We start from the raw sequence: 22,300 nt of genomic DNA, 5'->3' as shown, positions 1-22,300 counted from the left end.
CTATTCGTGGGTGTAGGGTCCTTGAAGTTTTTGAGCCAGTATCCATGGACTTCATCGGACCTGGGGCTTTCTAGTTGCATTTTCTTTAGTTGGTGTCTGACTGTGTCTGTCGTGATCTCTGTGAATCTTTGTTTTATTCTCCCTGTTTCTTCTTTCTTGACTTCCTGGAGCATGTTGCATGTTTGTTGTGTGATACCGGATTGCTCCAGATGTTTTAACCCAGAGTCTCTTACTTGGTTCGGCTTCGGGAATTTCTGGGTGGTTGTCTTCCCCTCTTAGTTGGCTGTATAGTCTTTTCTGGTTGGTTTCCGAATAGTTTGTTTTCTGTTGGTATCCCTTATTCCTGTTCATGTACCGTTGGATCTTATGTGCTTTGGCCTTAAGCCTCTGTTTTACATCTTCTATTGTGTTGTTTAGTCCCCTCTCTTGTACTTTGTATTTCTCGTTGAGTTCCTCCTTTGTTTTCTTGCTTCTTAGCCTTTTTTCTGCCATCTCTTTTCAGTTTACTCAAGTCAGATCTCATCACCATGATTTGCTTTTCCAGGCGCCTTTTCCAAGGAGGTTGCGTTTTGGTTGCTGTTGGGTTGGTTGTGCTGTGGTTTGGTGTTCGAATTCCCATCAGTTCTGCTACTAATCTTTGCTCCTGCATATGTCAAGTTATTTGTTTCTGTGATACTGGTGGTCTGTATTATGCCCAGTATTTCATTGACCTCACTTCTTTGTTTTCTCCTTAATTTCTTGGTGTTGTAGGCTTTCATGGAGGGGATCTTTGTTCTCTCTGTATCTGGCTCCATCCATTGTCTAAACTCTTTTCTACCCATTCCGTCCTCTCTGTTACTTCGTCGGTGTTTCTTCGTGTGTCGTTGTTTGGTACCTCATCCTCCCTGTCGTCTTCTTTGGCATCGTCTCTCAGTTCGTCTTCGTTTAATTCGTTGTCGTGTGACATTTCCCTTTCCAGTTCTTCTCTTTCTCGTTAGGGGAGAGCCAGTTCTTTTTCTTTATGTTCCTTGCTTGGTCTGCCAGCCTCTGCTCTGTTTGGGGGGTGTTTTATTATCTCATTCCAGATGTTGACCAATCTTCTTCTATATCCTCCCTCTCCGTCGGGTTGCTTCTGATGTAGCATCTCCATATTTCCTTATTTTTCTTCTCTTGGTCCATTTCTTCCTTTTTGCCTCTGTAGCTCCAATCTCCAGGCTGTTGATTATTGTCGTTGTGGTGATCAGTTGCTGGATGACGACCTCCAAGTACCTGACCGTCTTCCCCCTTCAATTGGGTTCGAATACCTGGTTTACCGCCACGAAGCTCCTCTGTTGCCAGGACGTTCCATTTACGTCGTGTCGTTTAATCCTTCATTTCTTTCCATCATTGCTGAGTTTGCTATTTAACCCATAGCTGGACCCTACCCCATCAGGGATAGGTACTCATTTACAGCTGAGTAGACTGAGGAAATTATGGTAAAGATCCTTTCCCAAGGAATCAACGCCGAGGAGAGCGGTCACCCATCCAACGACTGACCAGAGCCAATGTTGCTTAACTTGACTTAAGTCTATTATTATTATTATTATTATTATTTTGGTTTTCTTCTTATCCAGGCCCGAACTGTTTCCTGTTTTCCTCCATAAAGACGACGAGTCAACCTCATAATTATGGTGAATTGTGTCTATGACAATTCTGAAGAAAGGTAAGAAATTTTGGGTTGCATTTTAGGAAATAATGATCCATCTATCCATCTATTATATACTTGATGAGTAATTTACCTCTCAGAGATTGCTTTTTTTTTCTTCTTCTCTCTCTCTCTCTCTCTCTCTCTCTCTCTCTCTCTCTCTCTCTCTCTCTCTCTCTCCAGCATAGCATGAGAGAAGAAATAGATTAGTAGACTGAGAGGTAGACAACTGATGGATGAAATGTGAGAGATAGTAAGAAATATATAGCGTCTCTATTACCACAGACGTCAACCCTAAGTTATAAAATCTTCTAGGACGGTTATGTAGGAGCTTACTGAAAGGACTGGGGAGACATTAGGCTCATATTTCGGGCATTTAGAGCCCCATCTTCTTTTTAACCATTGCGTGACTGACTACCAGACAGTTCGTTTTTCTTGTAGTTAGCTCGACCATATCGAAATTTACCCCAAGAAAAAAGATAGTGCCCTCAGAAACTAGGTTTTTCACTTTATTACCGTTTCTCATTGTGGATGGCCTTACGTGGGTATTTCATTGAAACATCGACTGTATCTTGCCTTTATTACAATCGGTCACTGAAAAAATGAACATAACATAAATATTCACAGTAGTGACCATTTTGCCATTTTTGTTCAATGATAACTCCTTAACACTAAGACAGGTAAATCCCTTAACTTACATTGAAGTCAGTTTCTCAGTCATTATCACAATAATTAAGATAACTATAAATGCACATAGAATCTTTAGGAAATATGCATTAAGCATTACCATGCACTTCGAGGAATTAAAAATGTCATGAGCGAATTCTACAATCAGTTATCCCGGCCCGTAGCACGTTTCACCGTGGTCTAACCCCTAACAACCTCTTATGCATTAATTCATTATTAAATTATAGCGATCTTTTAACAAAAATAATACCCTTTTTATTTACCAAATCGTTTGCTCTCCCACTGTAAGGACCGTCTGTCTCAATTCCCTCGTGGTCTGCTGACTACATTCCTGAAGGGTGAACGCCATCATAAATTTATGCACGTGATCCCTAACGATACTCGTCGAATGAGTCTGTATTTTCATCATATTAACTGCTCCCTTGAGCTATTAATTGTTATTCATCAGCAGAAACCCCCTCTTAGTCTATAAAATCTCAGTTCACTGCAGTGCTTACCTAAGTCGCTTGATTTCCTCCAAGGTCACTCACGTCCGTCCGCTCCCAGGTCTAAACTCAAACGGGCAGACTTTCCATCCTCCCACACAATTGACCGGCGGCGGGGAAATGAGCCGATGGTTGCTTTTTCTTTGTTCGTCACAAAGAGAGAAAGGAAATAGGTAAAGCGTCCCAAATCATCCTTATAGTGTCCACAAAAGGGAACTTGTTCACTTGCAAATTTTTTTTTTCATAGTTGTTTATGGTCGCGCAGCGAACATAGTTGTTTGGAGCTTTGTCGCGCAGCGAACATATTGTTAACAGTTGCGAAGAGAAAAATGCTCGAACTTTTCCCGCGTCGACACTCATGTTATTTTTGAATAACATTAAGCACTGCCTCCGTAGCTGCCTTATGATTAAACACGCGATTCTGGTTTGGGACGGGCATGCGTATCGAATTTTAATGAAGAGCTGATATTTTTTTAATAGACTGCACAGTTACAATATTTCCTAGTTGATCTAAACCGTTTTTGGCTTTCCGCACTTGACTATGATCAGAATCTTTTACATTTTCAGTGGTTCCGATTTTATTGTTTATGAGGAACTGTGATATAATTAATGAAATATAAAAATAGGTAAATAATAAAAACACGAAAACCTTATAGCGTTTAATGAATTTTAAAACAAAATTTTTAAATGTTACTTGACTTATTCTGAATATTAATATACCTTTTAAGTGTGTATGTATGGAAGCATGAGCAAATGATGTATTTATATGTATGTGTTACAGTATGAAAGCATATGACTTTGTGCAGTTTTTAATTTAATTTAGTTTTAATCTATTCAGCATCATACTGAATGACCTATTTGGTCCCAGTTCTTGACCTTTTATTCTAATCCTTCGGACCAGCCCTATGAGAGCTGAAAGACTCAGTGGTCTTGTTAAACTACTTTTGTAATAATAATAATAATAATAATAATAATAATAATAATAATAATAATAATAATAATAATAATAACAACACCAAGAAATTAAGGGAGAAAACAAGTGAGGTCAATGAAATAATGGGCATAATACACACCACCAGTATCACAGAAACAAATAACTTGACATATGCAGGAGCAAGATTAGTAGCAGAACTGATGGGGATTCGAACACAAACCACCAGCACAACCAACCCAACAGAAACCAAAACAGCAACCGCCTTGGAAAAGGCGCTGGAAAAGCAAATCATGGTGATGAGATCTGACGTGAGTAAACTGAAAGAGATGGCAGAAAAAAGGGCTAAGAAGCAAGAAAACAAGGGAGGAACTCAACCGAGGAAATACAAAGTACAAGAGAGGGGACTAAACAGCACAATAGAAGATGTAAAAACAAGAGGCTTAAGGCCAAAGCACATAAGATCCAACGGTACATGAACAGGAATAGGGATCCAACAAAAGAACAAACTATTCGGAAACCAACCAGAAAAACTATACAGCCAACTAAGAGGGGAAGACAACCACCAAGAAATTCCTGAAGCCGAACCAAGTAAGAGACTCTGGGAAAAAACACATCTGGAGCATCCGGTACACACACAAACATGCAACATGGCTCCAGGAAGTCAAGGAAGAAGAAACAGGGAGAATAAAACAAAGATTCACAGAGATCACGACAGACACAGTCAGACACCAAACTAAAGAAAATGCCAAACTGGAAAGCCCCAGGTCCCGATGAAGTCCATGGATACTGGCTCAAAAACTTCAAGGCCCTACACCCACGAACAGCAGAACAACTCCAGCATTGTATCTCAAATCACCATGCACCCAAATGGATGACCACAGGAAGAACATCCTTAGTACAAAAAGACAAGAGTAAGGGAAATATGCCATAACTACAGGCCTATCACCTGCCTACCAATAATGTGGAAGTTACTTACAGGTATCATCAGTGAAAGGTCTTACAATTACCTAGAGGAGACAAACACCATCGCCCACCAACAGAAAGGCTGCAGAAGGAAAGTGCAGGGGCAGGGGCACAAAAGACCAGCTCCTGATAGACAAAATGGTAATGAAGAACAGCAGGAGAAGGAAAACCAACCTAAGCATGGCATGGATAGACTATAAGAAAGCCTTCGACATGATACCACACACATGGCTAATAGAATGCCTGAAAATATATGGGGCAGAGGAAAACACCATCCGCTTCCTCAAAAATACAATGCGCAACTGGAATACAATACTTACAATCTCTGGAATAAGACTAGCAGAGGTTAATATCAGGAGAGGTATCTTCCAGGGCGACTCACTGTCCCCACTACTCTTCGTAGTAGCCATGATTCCCATTGCAAAAGTACTACAGAAGATGGATGCTGGGTACCAACTCAAGAAAAGAGGCAACAGAATCAACCATCTGATGTTCATGGACGACATCAAGCTGTATGGTAAGAGCATCAAGGAAATAGATACCCTAATCCAGACTGTAAGGATTGTATCTGGGGACATCAGGATGGAGTTTGGAATAGAAAAATGCGCCTTAGTCAACATACAAGAAGGGAAAGTAAAGAGAACTGAAGGGATAAAGCTACCAGATGGGAGCAACATCAAACACATAGATGAGACAGGATACAAATACCTGGGAATAATAGAAGGAGGGGATATAAAACACCAAGAGATGAAGGACACGATCAGGAAAGAATATATGCAGAGACTCAAGGCGATACTCAAGTCAAAACTCAACGCCGGAAATATGATAAAAGCCATAAACACATGGGCAGTGCCAGTAATCAGATACAGCGCAGGAATAGTGGAATGGACAAAGGCAGAACTCCGCAGCATAGATCAGAAAACCAGGAAACATATGGCAATACACAAAGCACTACACCCAAGAGCAAATACGGACAGACTATACATAACACGAAAGGAAGGAGGGAGAGGACTACTAAGTATAGAGGACTGCGTCAACATCGAGAACAGAGCACTGGGGCAATATCTGAAAACCAGTGAAGACGAGTGGCTAAAGAGTGCATGGGAAGAAGGACTAATAAAAGTAGACGAAGACTTAGAAATATACAGAGACAGGAGAATGACAGACAGAACAGAGGACTGGCACAACAAAGCAATGCACGGACAATACATGAGACAGACTAAAGAACTAGCCAGCGAGGACACATGGCAATGGCTACAGAAGGGAGAGCTAAAGAAGGAAACTGAAGGAATGATAACAGCGGCACAAGATCAGGCCCTAAGAACCAGATATGTTCAAAGAACGATAGACGGAAATAACATCTCTCCCATATGTAGGAAGTGCAATACGAAAAATGAAACCATAAACCACATAGCAAGCGAATGCCCGGCACTTGCACAGAACCAGTACAAAAAGAGGCATGAATCAGTGGCAAAAGCCCTCCACTGGAGCCTGTGCAAGAAACATCAGCTACCTTGCAGTAATAAGTGGTACGAGCACCAACCTGAGGGAGTGATAGAAAACGATCACGCAAAGATCCTCTGGGACTATGGTATCAGAACGGATAGGGTGATACGTGCAAATAGACCAAACGTGACATTGATTGACAAAGTCAAGAAGAAAGTATCACTCATTGATGTCGCAATACCATGGGACACCAGAGTTGAAGAGAAAGAGAGGGAAAAAATGGATAAGTATCAAGATCTGAAAATAGAAATAAGAAGGATATGGGATATGCCAGTGGAAATCGTACCACCCATAATCATAGGAGCACTAGGCACGATCCCAAGATCCCTGAAAAGGAATCTAGAAAAACTAGAGGCTGAAGTAGCTCCAGGACTCATGCAGAAGAGTGTGATCCTAGAAATGGAGCACATAGTAAGAAAAGTGATGGACTCCTAAGGAGGCAGGATGCAACCCGGAACCCCACACTATAAATACCACCCAGTCGAATTGGAGGACTGTGATAGAGCAAAAAAAAGAAAAGAAAAAAAAAATAATACTATAGCTATTTCAACGGCATTCAATTTATACAGAATCTTCTCAATTCTTCTTATTATCTTTTTCTCGTCAGCATGTAGCTGGTGTATTAGGTTTCCTAAGGACATACTATAAAGATTTCAGTTGTCTTAGGGTTATTCCTCTAACGTGTCGACAGCGCACTGGCAGTCATCTATGAGAGTATAATGTAAAGTGAATTAAGATACGTTTTACAAGTATTTATAGCAGGCAAGGTCGTGTACAATCCGTGGGCGGGTCGGTAAGCAGGGATTTTAATTGGTTGTTGGATGGTGACGAAATCTATCCCTGAGGCGTTGAGATCTTCTTGGTCTGGCCGGGGTTGTTAGCGTGGGTTGGGTGTTGGTTGGGGTACCCACCCCCAAGGTCTGTGGCAGGTACTGTACAGCCGTCCAGGTTACATGTCATCCGATCGTTTTTCTCTCCCGCTTTTCCTCTCGCTGCTTCGTGCCTCTTTTCTCTCTCGCTTTTCTCTTCTGCAAGTCCCTCTCATCTCTTCTCTTTTTCTCGTTAGCTCCTCTCTATCTCTATCTCTCTCTCATCTCTCTCCTCTTCTCGCTCTCATCATCCTCAGTCTTTCCTCTCTCTCTGCGTGGCGGTATAATGGAGTCGGTTGGTTTCTTGTGCTATTTCTTCTTATGATGGTAGGAAGAAATTCTGTTTCTTTTACCGTTTTGATAGTCGTTTTTTTCGCTATGTGTAATGCTTCCAGATAACGTAGGCGTTTCCGGTCCTCAGGGATAGATTTCGTCACCATCCAACGACCAATTAAAATCCCTGCTTACCGACCCGCCCACCTTGCCTGCTATAAATACTTGTAAAACGTATCTTAATTCACTTTACTGTGCGCTGTCGAGACGTTAGAGAAATATGCCTAAGACAACTGAAATCTTTATATGTCCTCAGGAAACCTGATACACCAGCTACATGCTGACGAGAAAAAGATAATAAGAAGAATTGAGAAGATTCTATATAAATTAAATGCCCTTGAAACAGCTATAGTATTCAATGCTACTGCCCTCAGATAAGGCCTCCTTCCTAATAATAATAATAATAATAATAATAATAATAATAATAATAATAATAATAACATACCTGTTTTATTAAGACTGTTGTTATTTGATCTGTCAAGAAGGCAGATGCACACAACCATACGTAGATATGACGAAAGGTATAGATATTTCTATAAGTTAATTTATATCGGTCAACTGTTTTCCAAATGTAATATCATTGCATGCAGTTAAGAAAAGAAAATTTCATTAACCATGGTGGAGAGAGAGAGAGAGAGAGAGAGAGAGAGAGTAATCTGATATGAACTCTCTGCCGTCTTCTGGTCGGCCTTATATTTTATAATTCTCTCTCTCTCTCTCTCTCTCTCTCTCTCTCTCTCTCTCTCTCTCTCTCTCGCGACGCACCTGCATGCTTCAGGGAAATTAGGTTGAATCTCTATGAAAAATTCCCATCACGAAAAGTTTCCTTGATCATAACAGGAATTTTATTACCTCAGAAAAGTTTGGGGATTCACATTGAATTTACAGAATTCTTGGATGGGAAATGTGAAACGGCGTGTGTCATTTTTTTTTTATTCTTGAGATTTACCATTCAGTGATTCGAATATCAGTCTCAGCCTTAAGGTTAAAAGAGGTAGATTTCACTTGTGGGTGGAGTTTAACGAGAGCGATTGATAAATATATCTCATTATTACGTACACCAGAGGATAGGTAGATAAAGTTCTCTTGCGATTGTGATGAATGAATTGGGTACTCATCTGTCTGACTGCGCTGTTCAGTACTTTGGAGCCGTTACCCACTGAGATTACAATTTGCTCTTTGCTAAACAGGGAAAATATGATTCATTTCAACAACATGGAATATTTTCAGTCGACTAGAGGGTAAAAGAGAAATTTGAATACCAATAGAAAGTCGACGAAAAGCAGGATGTATGAAGACTGAATCTTTGGTTCACTTTCCAGGACATAATCTTTTTCAAAGGTTTTATGCCCATTTTGATTTCCACAGAAAATAAACAATTTCCTTTCAGCTTCTCATCAGTATAAAGCCGTGTAACTAAAGCTCGAATCTAGATTTATAACTCTGGCAGGGCTGACTCGAAGGACATATTCTTTGGTGAAAACCAGAGCAATAATTAGTTAACGAAGTCGCAGAGCTGATTGAGAAGAGACCAGATGGAACGGATGAAAACTTGAAGACTGAAAGCAATGCTACTAGAGAGAGAGAGAGACGAGAGAGAGAGAGAGAGAGAGAGAGAGAGAGAATAAAATAGTTAAAAAGATAATCTTACTTACTGTAGGTACTAACTCAAGGTTTTTGGGGGGATTTGCTTGAATTGTACGTTTGGTACATAAATGTATAGCAGTTTTCGATAAATTCATCATAATCCATGGATGAATTAATTCAAGGAATAAGAGGACTATAGAATTGTATATCACACAATGTCAACAAATACCTACCTCGTAGAAGGTAATGAAAATAAAGTGCTAAGATAAGATAAAAAAGCAAATTCAAAAGCAAGTAGGAAGACCAGAAAATGATACTCGACAAGACTAAAACTTCTAGCAACGCGTAATGTGATCATTTACAGATGAGGAAAGATTGTTCATACACTCAAGTAAATGAGGAATCAATGAAAAAGTATGATGAAGGGGAAAAGATATAGAATATAGTTTTAAGGTGAAAGAAATAGGCTAAAAAATGTCGCGGTATTTGTGAGACATTAAAGTAGAAATATATATTTGTATGGAAGTCTCTGCCAACGTTAATATTTAACGAAAGACCAAAAGAAAAGTTCATCATAACATTGAGTAAAAAACTTCTTGAGTACTGCCAAATATAGATTCGGGAAGTTTGACATTCATTTAATTAAAGTAAAACCGACCAAATTGATTCTTACTGACCTAAAATAGGAGAATATTTATCTTCATTCTCTATCTTCACAATCTTGAGGTAGACAAAATAACATTATTTATTTAGTAAACTCAAAGCCATACATTAAAAGAATGACATGGTAAAAATTAACGATTCGGAAAACGAAAAGTTTACCCTAGAAATATGTAGGTAAAATTCTTTTGGTAATAAGGACAGAACAGAAGTGGAGCAGAGCACGTTACTTTGGGCGTTATCTTCCTCAGGAAATGTACATATGCCTAAGAGATCGAGGTACCAGACCAGAAGGAGTTTGAGGTTCTTTTTGTCAAGAAAGCCGAGCAGATTTCTCCGGCATGTGACTCTGAATTCGTGTATTTCGGAGCGAATTCAAGGGAGACGAGCTGAATTATGTAAATAATCAAATTTCTTTATTAGGGACGGTTTAACTGGAGACAACGTTTGAAACAAAATAATTTGATTTAGGAGAGTTATTCTCATAACAAAAGCAGAAAATCTCAAGAATAAAAATTTCTTAAGATAAGAAATAATTGGCTGCCTGTAAATCATAAACGTATAGATTTACTACAGTAAACAGTAATGCGTAAACTTTGCAGAAGCACAGTAGCTATTCATAGATAACTCCATGTGAATATATGCGATATTATTGAAAAAGGGAATAGACTCTCATCTTTAGTCAAACTTTATATATATATATATATATATATATATATATATATATATATATATAATATATATATATATACATATATATACACATACATACACACACACACACACATATATATAGGTATATATATATATATATATATATATATATATATATATATATATATATATATATAAATTTTTTCTTTTTAGTGCTATATTGCATGAAGTTTGTTTAGACAGTTAAACCGTAGCAGTGCGGTGGAGATTTCCAAAAAGCTTCGCATCCGGTACACCAAACTAAAGAAACAAAAACTTGGTTTGAATTAACCAAACAGATAGTACATGCCTCGTCCAGTGCCAATCCCTTTGGGTGGACATTTTTATTGGCCAGAACAGGTTAGTTGTCAGGATCCGAACGAAATCTACCACGTTGAGATTTAGCTCTGTGTGACGTTTCTGACAAAAATAACGATGGAATTTGATTACATGCTCTACAGTACACGCATGTGGGGTTTCATGTGTAGGGGTTTGAATCTTTCTAGAAATGCGTCATCATGGGTTGATTCGACAGCAAGGAGTTGTTAAATGTTTATGCACACATCTTTATTTACCAGACTAGGCTATTTGTCGGGATCCGATCAGATTCTTATATGTTGAGAGTTATTTTCATGAGACTTTGTTGCCAAAGTTATAATTAAATTTGGTTACCAAATCTGTAGTCCAATTTGTATGTTTTTCATCTGTAAAGGTTAAGAAAAATATCGGTAAACACAAGGGACTGCGTTGCTTCGATGGCGAAAAATCGCCAAATCTCATCCGACAACCAGGACATCCACCCTAAAGTCACCCACTGATCTTATTCACGAAGATTTACACAAACCTTGCTAATGCTTACTCACACAGATATGAATGGGTAGAACATTACCTACTTCTGAGACTCCTGGTTGGAAGAAGTTTTACTCCGGACTTTTCTAGCCATCCTCTCTTGAAGGAGTTGGCCTGTTTCTCTTTCTCCGTTGTTTATTTATTTGTTTTTTCTTTGTTCTGGTTTAGCTAATAACGTATGGTTGTCCGTACCATTTGCCTCTGCATTTCATATTTTATTAATGAATAATGGAAAAGTCAGTGTTGTAAAAGATAATAATGAAAAATGAAGAAAAGGTAAGGAGAAAAAGGAAACTTTTTTTTTTTCTTTCTTTTATTGGCCTGTAACTTTTACAGTGAGAATGTATGTGCCGGCATAACTCTGAAACGCACTGAACAATTTCAGCCAAACTTGGTATACATATGACTTATATTGTAGATGTAAGCATTATAAGTTAAATCATTTCGTGTTCCCGGGTCATTGTTCTTGGTGTTACGAATACTCGCTGCAGTGAGATATAACTAGGATTAGAAATGTTAGCTTCTTTTTTTCGGTATATTTTTCTCTGGGATCAGTTGATATTTTCCTTTTTTATTTTTCTATTTTAAACATAGCCATTTATTCAGTCGAAGATTGCTGTTGTAGTTTTTGGCTTTTCGATTTTTGTCGCTTGATGATTAACATGAATTATTATTATTATATTATTATTCAGAAGATGAAGTCTGCTTATTTCGAACAAGCCCACAGGGGCCATTGACTTAAAAATCAAGTTTCAGAGAAATATGTTGCAAGTAAGAGAAGGTAAAGGCAATACAGAAAGAAGGGTCGTCACTTATTTAAAAAGAAAATGAATGAATAAATAGATCAAAATGTATCGAAAAGCAAGGAGAATTGCATTAGGGAAACAATGCATTGCATTTTCGCTTGAATCTTCTTTGGGTTTCCGATTGCACAGCATCCTCAGGGAGACTGTTCCAGAGGGCATGAAAGACCTCTGGAACTAGAGGTTCGACAACGGTGCACATTTACTGCACATTGGTGCTGCTGTTCAGCAATTATGGTTGCTCTCGGCAGGTAAAGGGCATCGGGGATCAATAGTAAGTGTGAAAGATCCCTATTAAAATACAACCCATGAAAAGGTGACAAACAAGAGACCATCTGTCAATGGTTCAAGTCATAACTGCTGAGACTTGGAGACAGAAACCTATACCACCATGAACCACCTCATTTAAAAGAGACGAATCTCTGGCAGAAGCAAGCATTTTTACCTGAAAGCAGTATTCTAATAAAACAAGCGCAAATAACCTACAACAGGTTGTAATGATTTTATCACTTTTATAAATATGTGAGGCCTTACGAACATCTAAATTTAGTGCTTCATTTGATGTTTTTTAAAGGAAAGATATAAGTCAAAAGTTACGCATAGAATTCAGCAAAGTTCCATCCACCTGGAGGGGAGGATGGGGTGGAAAATCAGTACGATATCTGTTAATCAATAAGGTTTTCGTTTTACTGGATTTCAGCTTCATTCCCCACAGACTACATCATTCACCGACCCGGTCCATGTCCCGACTGAGGCAGAGGGGAGATTCATTTCTCATACGTTTTGACTTCGCTATATCCACAAGTGTTACATCATCGGCATATTAAAAACCTGTTTACGAGGCCAACAACCTCGCCGCTTTTATACACCATAAATAACAGTGGATCAAGAACACTACTTAGTGGAATTCCGGACACAACGGGTCTTGAGTCACTAAAAATCCCATCAATAGCAACTCGCTTCTGCCTACCTGTAAGGAAATCTTGAAGTACTCATAAAACATATCCACATACTCCAAGATTCTGACGTTTATAAATAAGTGCCTTATGATTTGCTAACTCGAAAGCAGCACTAAAACCTTTATCAAGATTCTCTTGCAAATGGCATGTGAGTCTCAAAGAGAATTGCAGGTACCTCACTGCTTTCTATATGCATATTGACTACCAGCTGACATTCCTTTAGAATCCACATACTTATATACTGGTCTAAAAAATAAGTTTTTCAGGAACTATGAATAAGACAGGGAAAACAAAAATTGCTTGTAGTTACTGCAGTCTGCGATCATCCACAAAGAAGCATCGACATAAAAATCTGTAGACAACACTAGATAAAAAGAAAAAAAATAATAAAAGACAAAAAAGGGAGGGAACCATCAGGATCTTCTCCACCCCAATTATCAAGATTATCCAGAATTTTCTTGACATACCTAGAGCAAGTTTTCGTACGAGTAACTTCAGGGGGACAATTATCAGGGAGTGAGACTTCCTCCTCTGATTGCTTAGCTTTAAAAGCTCGATGAAGCAATTCAGCCTTTTCCTTAGGGCCAATAACCAATCTACCATCACTGTTAGTGGTGGTGGAATGGAAGGCAAACGTGACATACACATAGGTGATGTCAATTTGGTCCACCACAGATAAGGCTAAGTAATTCCTTCAAGTTTCTTCTTCATGGGAATATTGTAATTTCTCTCATCATGGTAATTTCTATTGGCAGCACAGCACGACTCAACAAAAATAGTGTAATTTTTATTTGAACGATTTCGTGTGTGTGTGTGTGTGTGTGTTTAGTTTGTACCATCAAACCAATGCTAGTCATTTGTCCTAAATTTGATGACCTTTCTAGTGACATACCGTATTAAAATAAGCACCAGCATTTCATTCAACTTCTTGGGATCAGTATCTAATATAGTTTCAGAAATATGAAGTGCCTGACAAACTTCAATAATGAGATCCCAGTTGGCTTTAGATTTCAGCCACACCTTTTTTTCCAATGGTGGCATTAAGAATACTGATTATCAGATATGCCCATCTCAGTGGCACAGTGATCAGGAGTGCTTATATATTCACAGACCTTGGATTTGAAAATAGTTGGACTTCTGTGAATATGAGGTCTATTACCAGAAATATGCGCGGGTTCCTCAATTAGCTAGACAAAATCAAAGGATACACAGAACTCAAGAGCAGACCGGCCATGTTGATTTGTGGAATTTGAATTTAGCCACCCGCTGTGCTTTGCATTACATATTCCAAAATTAATGAATGAAGCCTTTGAATCCTTAGCCTGATTTCGGTAAACCGTGAATACCTACACACTGTAGAACTTACTGAAAATTTCAAAACAAGTTCATAACAACTACACTAGATTTTTCTGACGATCTGTAGTCGTCCGGAATTAGTATATACAGCCATACCTTGCGCTTGTGGGATGTTGCGACAATAAATAAAATCAAGGCCTCAAACTCTGGTATTAAAAACTCAACGTTGGAGACTTATTATTACTTAAAAGAGTCTTAGATAAAAACATCAAATCGTAGTTAAAGGCACAACTCTGGAGATAAAGCGAATTTGACCTTAATCCTCGAATATCTGAGAAATGTGCTCTGCAATTTTTCTTACTGTATTGAGTAACAGACCCAGGGTTCAGCTCAATATCTCCCGAAAGAATTAGAATTAGCAACATAAAATCAGTAGCAAAATAATGAATAAACTCATTACAACATTGTAAAAATCAGCTGAACAATAAACAGCTAGACCATCAACATCAACAGTATATACATTATTGCAGAAATTCTGGTGAAAGTATGTATAAACATGACAAAATGAAGCAAACATGTTATTGACACTGATCATCATACAGCCATGGAAATTTCCATTTTATATTACTATCCTTGAATGTTGTGGTTACCTGGAGTCAGACATTGATTAGCTATAAATTTTAATTTAAAAAATAATCATGAATCTCGTTTGATATGAATTGGACTCCTAAATAAAGGTTATTGATTTTGAAAATTTGTACACTTAAAAAAAAAAAAGAGATGTTAATTGTTAGAGCAGGAATGCTGTGAACTTTATGTTATGCGTTTGTCTTCAGTATATCCTCTTTGAATCCCGAACACTCGCTTTATTACAATAATTTCCTTATAAATGGGAGTTATATTGCTTAAATTATTCTCGTAGTGATTACTCGTGACTTCCAGTTTAATCTCATGCATGCATAATAAAGCCTGGCTCTATAGTGTATCTCAACCAAACACCAACCTCTCTCTCTCTCTCTCTCTCTCTCTCTCTCTCTCTCTCTCTCTCTCTCTCTCTGAAATGAGATTCACACTCGTATAAATTCTGCTTTCGTTTTGCACTTCTTGTAAGTGATTGGAAAGAAAGTATGAATAAGATATTTCTGCGTCTAGACGATCATATGATATGTGAAGTTGCCATGGCACGTATTTGCCAGCCTTTTGCCATGTTCAAATAACGTCTAAAGTTAGAATATTTAGAGCAAGCTAATTTATAAATGTCCTTGAATGTTTAGTGGATAACCGGAGTCAGATATGAATGGCTATAATTTGAATTTTACAAAAAAAGATTTTGGAAAGGAGAATCGGTGTTTGTAAAGTAAAGTCATAATCATAGTAGGCACGTGAGCAAAAATAAATAGAAGAAAATGCTAGGCAATCGCCGAATATTTACCACTAAAATATAGAATAGTTTTAGAAGTTTAAATGCTCGCACCAACAGAAGATTTATTTGGCAGCGAGGGAACACCATACTCTGTTTTTCTCAGGCGAGTACAGAGTTCTCGGTGGGGGTGATGCCAGTGTCCTCTCCTGGTGTTATTCAGTTGAGTGACTTCTTTCTCCTCTAGGAAACATGGACATATTATATTGTTTACCTTCCAACGCAGAGGAAGCTACGGGACTGGAATGTTCTTCAGGGGTGATCTTTCGAATATGATATATTTTCCAGAGTGATATAACGATTTTTTAAAAAGATTTAGTTTTAACCTTTGGCCTTGGCATCATTGTTTCAAAACTTGATAGTTTACAATGCATATATTACATGTAACTGTCTTTAGATTTCAAGTACTGATATTCATATAACTTAACAAAAAAAGTAGGAGCCACTGGTATTATTTCAAAGGTACACAGCAAGTCAGTAATTGTTCCGCACAGATAAAACTTAAAAATGAAAATAAAGTTTAGCGGATTTTCCGAAAAATATCAAAGGTCAGAAAATTCTTAGTAGACTTCCATTTATGAGTCAGCGGTAACACCATTTTCTTGAAAAAAAAAAAAAAATGTGAATATCAAAAGTAACACAACGCTTTTCCTTTCTTTCGTCTGTGAAAACTGACCCTTTGCTAGTGTACTCATTCCTCTTGGCTATGGAAGGCGCGATCGCTCAGTCTCCAAAGCCAAAGAAAAGGGAAGAAGAAAATGTTTCTTGTAGATTGGAGTATTTCCCTTGGAGGGATTCAAGATGCCCTCGTCGCCAGAGGCCAAATGATATGAAGAGAAAGCGGACCTTTATTGGGGCTGTCCTTCATTTTCTTCCTTTTTCTTCATACTATCTTTATTTGTTTTCCTATTGTCATTGTTAGTACTCCTGCCACTTCTGTTATTATCATTATCTTTAGTGGTTTCTTCTGTTGATTCCTTCATTGTTATTGAATTTGTTGCTTATACTACTATTACTACTACTGATAATTTTGTTATTTATCATCATATTATTATTATTGTTTGTACTACTTCTACCATTATTATTATTATTATTATTATTATTATTATTATTACATATTATTATTATTATTATTATTATTATTATATTATTATTATTATATTTGTACTTTATTAATTATATTATTGTACTTAGAAGTAGACCCTCTCTCAAGCATACTTTATTAAAAGTAATGGCTACTTCAGCAGCGTTACGCTTGTATAGATTCTCTATTTTTCGAATAGCGGCTTTTTCAGTACTATTTAAACAGGCTAGTAGAGCGCCTATGGAGGTCATTTTCAGATGCGGGGCCAAGATCAGTGTATATATTTATATTTCAATTTTTACACATAAATTATGATATATTCATCAAAGTCTCTCTCTCTCTATCTCTCTCACTTGTAGCGAGCTTTTGTCTGGAGCTGCCAGACATCCTCTAGGTTAGGAAGCTTATATTCGGGGTCGTCAGCAGGGGTTCTGCCCCATGCCGATCTCCTATTGGCTGGTAGCGGTAAGTCTGTTTATCATTGGTTGCTTGACATCACTACTAAAATGATTTTCATTGGCTGCAGTAGTATCTCGTTAGGGGAAGTTGTCTTCCGCAGAGTTGTCGTGATCGGTGGGGTCATTGTTGGTGGCAGGTCTTCTCATACTTGTGGGGAGGAGAAATTCTTCCTGCTTTGTATTTAGTGCTGGTCTTATTTGTTTGATGAGATGTGCCTCCAGCAGGCGCAACCGACGAGCATCAGGCACCTTCCTGATGATCTTCGTGTTCTGTATGATCACATCCCAGGAGATAGTCTCTTGTTGTTTGGGGCAGTCATGGTTCTTAATAGCCCCCTCTTGGGCGTGGCAGGAAAGTCTCTTAGACAGGCACATGCTGTTCATAACTACATAGGTGCCACTGCAACTGCAGACTGGGTATGTGTACTGGTATACCACATACATCTGCTTCAGGTGGATGATTTGTACCTTTGGTGAGGGGTTATTTTTCATTATTAGGGTGTCCATCCTCTGATTCTGGTAATATATGATTAAGTCAATTTTTTTAGTGTCGTTGATCAGAGTTTCATTTTCGGTAATACTCTTCTTAATGGAGTCTTCTTCTTCATGGTAATAGGAAATCATGATGTTATCCTGATGGCCGGGCTGCGGGCTCTCACTACTGTACCATTTCTCCAGGGTTGTGCTGACTTCTCTACTGATTACCTGTTATTCATGAGTACTTGGGAGGCACGGTCGAGTTCATGATGAGTGTCCTGCCAGGTCGAGCAGTGGGAGAGTGCTCTCCTGACAGCGTCCATGATGATTGTGCTTTTGAATCTGGCAGGGCACTTGCTGTCACCATTGAGGCAAAGTCCAAGATTAGTCTTCTTTGTGTAGACAGAAGTACGGAGGCCATCTTTTGTCACACTCACAAGGACATTGAGGAAGGGGAGCTGATTGTCAGTGCTGTATTCAACCGTGTAATTCAGCATGCTGCACTGCTGAAATGCATGTCAGAGAGCTTCAACCTCAACCCTGGCATCGACTCGAACAAGGATTTAATTGGTATAATGGCCGTATCTGTGGGGTTGCTGCATTCTGGCGAAGACTCATTCCTTCACGGTGCCCAAGTAAAAGTTAGCGAAGAGGACCCCCAGTGGGGAGCCCATCACTATACTGTCCTTCTGGCGGAACATCTGGCCATGGTGGGTGGAGAAAGGGGCCCTCTTGGTATAGATCTCCAGCAGCATACAGAGCCAGGCTTCAGGTATGTTGAGGGGGGGCTGTCGACTGACTCCTGTAGAAGTGCTCAGGGATGATATCAATAGTCTCATCGACAGGCAAAGTTCATGAGCAGCGACTCTACGTCCAGCAATGCAATATTCCCAGTGCCAGGGGCATCCTTGATGGCTTCTAGGAATTCTACTGACTACTACAGGTTGTACCGACTCGAGACATAGTGGTAAAAATTTTATTAAGGCATTTAGCCAAGGCATACATAAGGGAAGGCGTCTGGCTGATGATTGGCTGGAGGGGGTTTCCGTGTTTGTGGGTTTTTATGTTGCCACATAAATAACCCAGACTATAGTCTCCTTGTATGGGTAGGAGGTAGACAGTGTTTGTCACAGCATTTACTGCGCTAATGACTCCGTTGGCCTCCCTCTTGATGTTGTCTGTCGGGTTTCTTGTCAGGTGCTTTAACTTGCTTTTGTCGGACAAAATGGCATCCAGCTTCTCGTGATATTCAGCAGTATCAATCAAGTTGAAGGATGCCATCTTGTCCATGTGTTGTACCGTGATGCTCTCTTTCTCCTTCAAATCCTTCGCTGCTTTTTCCATCTCCTTGGTGAGGATCCCACTGGAGTGCTAGCCCCTCTCTGTAAGGGCCTCAACATGTAGGAGGGGTTGAAGGGCATTAGTAGTCCTCACTATGCCCCAGGCTTCAAGTTGCTGGATGGAGTTGAGGAGCAGCTCGATTTCGAGTCTCATGTCGTGAGAGCTGGGTCTCAAAATGAAGTGGCAATTAAGACCCAGCTTCGTAAGGTCCTCTTGATTGGGGGTGGGGTGTTAATCAGTAAGGTTCATGTATCCTTGGGTTCGTTCAGGGATGCAGAGTTTGCAGCTGTTCAGGGAGATGGGCTTTTGCAGGGTGCCTCTCATCTGCTGCTTCATGTCATCCTCCTGAAGGCGGTCAAACCATCTTTCGGTATTACATCGAAAGACGCCTCAACTGCATACAAATATTGCATAATCATAGCAATTAGTGCGCACACACATTTATATAAAAGTAAATTTTTTTTCATTTGTTTGTAATCTGTAGAAATCTGAACTGCTTGACAGACCCAGAAAAAATTTTGCACATGGCTTCTGTGTCACCCCAGGAAGGTTTATAACTCAAAATCAAACCCCTACCCCATGACAGGCATACAAACACAGACAAAACATTTGGAATTTTCGTTTTTAGTCCACCTTTTCTTCAGTGACGTTCTGAGAGTCACGAGTAGCTTGGGTGAAAAGCTCCAACTTTTCTCTTGACATCATTAAACTCCTCCCACTGCAAACCCTCAGACTATGGTAGGCCGAGAGATGTGAATTTCCTCATTAATTCGTTAGTTTCTTCTTCATTTGTACCTTTGAAATTTGCTGTAGAGACTGGTTCGTGACTTTATAGTGACATATTTCGCTATAATGATATATTTCATTATAAAGCCGGTCTAAATGAGATCTGGTATAATTGAAATATCACATTGGACACTCCAGCAGTTGACAGATGGAGTTGATTGTACAAAAATGTCAAAGTACTTCACTGCATACTGAAGATAGGTTTCTTTTCACGTTGTTTGGTACTGATTACCTGAAAGATAATGACATAAAATTCCAGATTAAAACTTTACAGGAAAGTAAATGTATACAGTGCAAATAGTGCTCACACCTTGCACAACTTGTCAACTTCATACCTTTTGCAGATGTGATCATGCGCAGTGAGGAACAGTTTTCCCGTCATTTAGGAAAATAAAGTGATTGTTTGTGGGTATATATTAGAATGATATATATTCATTTCTATCTTTAATCAACACATATTTATTGAAAACAATAAATAACCAATTGTCTAACATTCCTCCAAGAAGGGAAAGAATTTTTTGAGTCATAATTACGTTATTAGGAAAGGAACGAATTGACCAAGTTTATTGATGTCTTAATTTTTTTCTAAAGATCTATGTAACTTCATACTTAATGCTACATTAATGAATTTGATGTCATTGTAATAAAATTATGAGTTATAATTCATTTTGTTATGTTAAGAACGTCCCTAAAACTAACATAAAGTATACGTATCACGAGTTGAATATAGCCACATTGGAAAATGTTTTGCCTCTTTTTCTTAATCCGGAGAGGAGGTAGAAGATTAACTGCTACAGAAGTTCGCTTAATAACAGGAAAGAGGCAGAAAGCTGGAACAGAGTATAGTCTAAATATTTCTTATTAAAAAAAGACTTATTATTTTATGCAATATTAGTGAATGAATTTTAATTAGAACCGAGAGGTTGGTTTAGTTTTTTATGAAATGGACAATGAAGTTTACTTTTATTATAGTAACACCTATCATAAAAAGCCAGGACATTGGCCTAGGCCTATACCAATTGTCTGCATCACATGGAAATATTGTTTAAAATTTTTATCATATGATTTGGATTCATAATGACCTACAAACAGCACTGAAGGATCTAAAATCCAGCGACAAATTGTCACGAAATCGTTGCTTACCCATCCTGTCAGTTGGTCAGAAGAACTTTGGATAATGTCAACAGTTCAACTTTTATGGTGAGTTTCAGCAACTGTCATCTACATGAAAGCTTTAACGTCAATACCTGGTCTAAAGCTTATTGAATTCTACGATAGAGAGAGAGAGAGAGAGAGAGAGAGAGAGAAAGAGAGAGAGAGAGAGAGGAAGAGGCAGTGTTAGTGAGGAGAAACATGGAGAGAGTGAGGGAGAGTTGGAGAAAGCTGACCAAACCGGTGTTGCCCAGGAAAAGTGAATGACAGCTGATAAAATGCGTCTCACTCTTTCTCCAACTCTCCCTCACTCTCTCCATGTTTCTCCTCCCTAACACCGCCTCTTCTCTCTCTCTCCCTCTCATAGTATGATGGAAAGGTTATTGAATTCTACAGGAGAGAGAGAAGAGAGAGAGAGAGAGAGAGAGAGAGAGAGAGAGAGAGAGAAGAGGCGGTGTTAGGGAGGAGAAACATGGAGAGAGTGAGGGAGAGTTGCAGAAAGAGTGAGACACAGTTTATCAGCTGTCATTCAGTTTTCCCGGGCAACACTGGTTTGGTCAGCTAGTGTGTATATATATATATATATATATATATATATATATATATATATATATATATATATATATATATATATATTTATATATATATATATATATATATATATACATATATATATATATGTTATTATATATTGCTACTTTTAAAATGCATATATCTCCTCTGTGACTGTATAAATGTTATGTAGAATTGTGCAACATTTTTTCAGATTCCTAGATAGCTTAGAGATAGGATGTTTTAAATGTGTGTTCAGATTTCGCATAACATAATGTAAAAGAATATATATATAACGTAGAATGTAAAAAGAGAGAGATTTTCTTTGTCCGTTCGAAACTACAATTGTTTCCCTATTATGTCAGCACTGTGAGATTAAAGGGTCTCCGAGATCCATTTGCTTTCCTAATCTGTCAACACGTTTGATAAGCGAGCTGAAATCTTCAATGTGTTTTGGGAATCTGTCATCATGTGTGATAAGCCTTCTCCTTCGTGTCGTTCGAGACGAATACATGTCTTTTTTTAACAGACTGGTCTTGTACGCGTATGTCTTTGATCAAAGCCACGTGCAGGTTACACATTTTGTATAAAAAGTTGCGTAAGATTTCGAAGCTTCTGGAAGAGTTATTGTCTCAAAACGTTTTGTCATCTGCCCTGTCCAGTTTCCGTAAGGAAGAGAGATTGATTAGATCTTAGATTCTCGAGGCGTTAACATCTCCCTCTCTCTCACTCTCTCTATCTCT

This window comes from Macrobrachium nipponense, chromosome 20 (assembly GCF_015104395.2).
Source record: "Macrobrachium nipponense isolate FS-2020 chromosome 20, ASM1510439v2, whole genome shotgun sequence".
NCBI classification, from domain to species: Eukaryota; Metazoa; Arthropoda; class Malacostraca; order Decapoda; family Palaemonidae; genus Macrobrachium; species Macrobrachium nipponense.
The sequence above is the reverse complement of the archived record's forward strand: the minus strand, read 5'-3'. Positions refer to the sequence as shown.